At 47.1% G+C, this 4,929-nt stretch overlaps 1 pseudogene; it reads right to left on the bottom strand.

The window, feature by feature from the left end:
• Positions 1–3,224: 3,224 nt before the first annotated feature.
• On the bottom strand, positions 3,225–4,383 carry LOC136509698 (expansin-B11-like; annotated as a pseudogene).
• Positions 4,384–4,929: the final 546 nt, after the last annotated feature.

Consider the following 4,929-nt stretch of genomic DNA (forward strand, 5'->3'; position numbering starts at 1 on the left):
AAGCGATTAAGCTTAAAAACGTGAGCACGAGGCTCTGATACCAATTGAAAGGATCAAGATGCCCAAGAGGGGGGGTGAATTGGGCTAATTCTAAATTCTCTTGCAATAATCAAATCCTACGGATAGCCCAATTAACCCCTTGTGCCTAGAAAAGTGTTTATATCAAACTAATGCACAACAACCTCGCAACCTATGTTCCAAACTTACTCTAGCAAGCAATTCTATGGATGTAAAACAAGTATTGAATTGCTCAAAGTAAATACTCAAAGTAAGTGCTCAAAGTAAATAGAGAGAGAAAGGAACGCGGCGATGTTTTGCCAAGGTATCGGAGAGTCGCCACTCCCCACTAGTCCTCGTTGGAGCACCCGCGCAAGGGTATAGCTCCCCCTTGATCCGTGCAAGGATCAAGTGCTCTCTACGGGTTGATTCTTTGACACTCCGTCGTGGCGAATCACCCAAAGCCGCTCACAACTTGAGTTGGGTCACCCACAAGCTCCGCCGGGTGAACACCAAACTCCCAATCACCACCAAGCCGTCTAGGTGATGGCGATCACCAAGAGTAACAAGCACGAACTCTCACTTGACCACGCGAAGCCTAATGAGAAGATGGATGCACACTTTGCTACTCTTGATTTGCTAGTGAGGCTACTCTCTTGGATTCTCAAATCACAAACACCTCACTAGGACCTTGCTCTTCTTGGCACTCACAAATGTGTTTCTCAGCTGTTGGAATGAGCAAAAGTGACTCCACTCATGAGTGGAGCTTCTATTTATAAGGCAGCCTGAAAAACGAAGCATTATGAGCTTCTGCGGGATGACCGGACGCTCCGATCGTTTTGACCGGACGCTCCGGTCAGTTCAACCCACGAACAGTTTTCAAGTGATGACCGGACACTGTCAGGGTCCGGTCAGTACCGACCAGACGCGTCCGGTCGCTCTTGGATGCTTACTGTAAATGACCGAACGCTGGATACTCAGGGTCCGGTCACCACTGACCAGACGCGTCCGGTCACTCTTTCCTAAGTCTGGACCCTTACTGGAGTCGACCGGACGCTAGCCCTCAGCGTCCGGTCACACGACCTTCCAGCGTCCGGTCACACTAGACTTGTTCACCTCAGTCAAATGAACTGATCGGACCCTGCGGCCAGCGTCCGGTCGCACCAGAGCCAGCGTCCGGTCAGTGTTTGACCCTCCATTCACTTCCAACTTCCGAACATATGTGAATGAAGTTTGCTCCAAAGGATCTTAGGCATTTATAGGAGCTACCTAGAGCTAGTTTTAACAAGTGTGCACCACACCTAACTCACTAGACTCAACTAGGTCAAGCTACCCGTTCATACCCCCCTTAATAGTACGGCTAAAGGAAAAACAAAGTCCTAAACTACTCTAAGTGTCTCTCCAACTCCAATCGACACTTAGAACTAGTTATCCTTAACCTTGTTGTCCATCCTTTGAAAACCGAAATGATTTCCATCGTAGGGGCATAACAACCTCGATTGCCCAATCGATCTCCATTACCATGACCTAACTTAATTGCCTCTGCAAAACACACGTTAGTCATAGTAATCTTGTATTGACATTAATCACCGAAATCCAACTAGGGGCCTAGATGCTTTCAAGTACCAATAGACTCAACAAGCAGTTGAAAAACATTATACAAACCTCTCATCTTAGCTCTAGGGTCAAGAATGAATGCATATGTACATAATAGAGGGATATCCTACTAGTACTTGAGAAGCTTCATAGGAACAATGACACGTCTAAGATTATCATCATTTTCATAGGCCAATGAGGAGCAGTCAAAGAAGGAGAGCAGACCACATGTGACACTAATCCATCCTTCCTCCCTTTCCTACGTCTGCCCAAAAGCCTCCAGCCCCATACCGGCCACACACAGTGGGACACACATAATCTAATTCTGCACTAGCCAGCCATTTCTTCACCATCGGCTAGATCAACCAATTTGGTCGTAAAAATAGTTTTCACCACTAGTAATAAAACAATCAATTATGATCCAGTGGTGAAAAGATTTTTCATCAATCCCAAGTTATGTGCAGCCCTTTTGGACCAAAAATCGGCGGTGAAATATTTTTACCGTCGGTTTTAGAAAAAAATGACGGAGATAAGGGTGTGGTGATGATAATGGATTATGTAGTAGTGTACTAGCTCCAACCTAGTAACGGGGAGAGGCTTAGAGTTCTTCTCCTTTCTTGCTAGAGAGAGACAGACAGGGGTGTAAAGATAAATGTGCTAGAGAGGGAGTGAGACGGGGGTGCTCATGCTGCTCGTGCTGACATATGGTCCTTGAAGGGTGAAGAGGAGACACCTCACAAACAACATGTCTTAGTCGCCACTGTGTTCCAAGGAACTATCCAGTGGTGTCACTACTAGACCATCCATCGGAGCACCACTCCGACCAACAAACAAAGCATTTGCCCGGCCATTCACTAGTGCACAAATTTGACGGTTCAACAATGCATAACACATAGATTTTTCTTATAAATTAGAAGTTTTATGTTGCAATGCTCGTAGTGATCATGGTTATGAACACAATGCACACTCGGTCGTTACATTAGTCAAAGAAAAAAGTGTTCTCTTAAAAGGTAGCCATGATAAAATTGGGATTGGGTTACATAAAAAATCCAAGGATAGTGTGGGTGGTAGAGGAAACACGACACCATTTGTCTTTACCTCCTTAGATCCAATTCAATGCACCTAAGTCCATTTTATGTTCCAACCATTCCAATGGTTTCTTTGAGGTAACTAGTTCTATGGTTTCATAAGTGAGCAAAACAATGATCTATATCTGTTGCATGAACAAACCACACTATAGCATAAATTTGCGCAATCACCTCGTTAGACCAATCATACTTGAAAGCCATAATATCCCTCACGTTGTGCCTTTCCAATAATATAGTTGTCATAAATCATCAAAACACTTACCACGCTTATTACCTAGTGGTCTAGATGCATACATGACGCCATCTTAATGTTGGAAATTGCATAATTAATGGAAGCGGTGAAGGTGTCGCAATAATGGAAAGTGCATCCTATTAAAGAGTAGGAAGCTTATGTTTGGTAGCATGAATGAAAATATCGTACCTTACCTTCAAAGAATGACCATGGTTAACGATGGCCAAAGCAGATAATACATCTAGAATCGATACGTGCGTATCATAAATTTCAATTAATCATTGAAAAGTGTGTAATCTCTTAAAATGTAGCCATGATAAAATTGGGATTACATGGGAGATCCATGGACAATATTGTTTGTCTCGCTCCTTGGATCCTTTTATTATATAAATAAAGGCCTCTCAAATCTCTCATTTAGCACTTATTATGTATTGGGTCTCTCTGTTTCTTCTCTCTTCGCTTTCTTAATAATAATATAAGAGAGCGGAGCCTGGCTCTAGCTATATATGGAGAGGACGAAGGAGGATGTTGTCATCGCAGCAGCTGCAGCAACAACAATAAAAAATGGATATTATGCATGGATCAATGCATGCGTAAGCGTATGGTAATGCATTGCTTGGGAAGTTGCATGGGATCCAACCCAAGCCCCAGCCTAGAGCAGCAGTAGGTCTATGTGCTGGCTTATTTGGCGGTGTAGGTGGTGTTGGGCTTCCAGTCTTCGGGGATGACGTCGTTGTAGACGCTCTTGGTGCCTCCCTCGGTGGTGATTTGGACGGTGATGGGGAACTTGAGCGGCTTGTCGCTGTCCTTCCTCCAGATGGCGCCCCAGGAGTGCTTGAGGGGCTCGAACGCGTCGCCGCCCTTCTCCTTGATGTCCACCGCCACAATGTCGCCGTCACCGTCGACGTACTTGACCAGCAGCGCCAGGTAGTTGGGGTTGCACCCCTTCTCCACGTGGAAGGTGACCTTTTCGCCGTACTTGCACTTGACCCGCCAGAACTGCATGTCGATGATGCCCGCCTTGTGCAGCTTCTCCTCCTAACCCTTCTTGGCCATGGCGCCGAACACCGTGCCGGCCAGGTCAAAGTGGTATGTGGCGATGGGCTCGTAGTTCATGTCCGTGATGTACACCACCACAGGCTCATCGGAGCACTCCGTCGGCTTGTCGCACTTGATCTCGAAGCAAGAGCCGCAGCCGAGGCCATCCTTGAAGATGGGGACGTTGCCGCACGCACCCATGCTATTGAAGGGGACCTTGTTCACATCCTTGTACCCACACCCGCCACCGTTGTCATCGGGGCCGACACTCGTCGGCTTGCCATACCATGTCGCCTTCGCTTCCAGCCAATCGCTGCCGTAGGTGGCCATGATGTTCTTGCCCAGAGGAACCTTGGGAGGACCACACTAGGCGTCGCCCACTAGAAACGCCAGAGCCACCGCCACCGCCACCTGCATCGTCGACCTCGACATGATGATGATCGTCGGTGGATATGATGGTATGTAACTGCGATGTGATGCGATGAATGAGCAGGCGGCCGGGGGTCGTATTTATATTATGGTTGCGCGTGCCAGCGATCGGACAAGCTTGCATGCACGCACCAGAGATGGAGACAGAGAGGTCATGCATGCATGGCCGAGCGAGCTTTGCTCTTGGCCACCGGTTAATTGGTCCCATATGCATGTTGGAGGTGACAACGGGAGGCCCTACTGCACACCTGTTCGTCTCACCGCGATCCGAGGCAGCCGTTTTTGTGTCGTCCCCCCTCCTACTGGTCTCTCATCTTGCATTGCAATATGTGTCGTCGTCGTTACACACACGTTGTGGCCAATTGAACGGAAGGAAGGAAGCAGAGATGGATGACCGGTCGAGAAGAGAGGACATTACATGTCATATTGTTGACGACCGTTAGGAACACTTGAGATTTCTGGTATGGGCCTATGGACCATTTTCAACAGATTTGGCCCAGAGCCATATTGAATTGAGATTTTTCTTTTTTTGTGAGGCTTTTTTTGTTT

Source organism: Miscanthus floridulus, chromosome 1, assembly GCF_019320115.1.
Source record: "Miscanthus floridulus cultivar M001 chromosome 1, ASM1932011v1, whole genome shotgun sequence".
NCBI lineage: Eukaryota > Viridiplantae > Streptophyta > Magnoliopsida > Poales > Poaceae > Miscanthus > Miscanthus floridulus.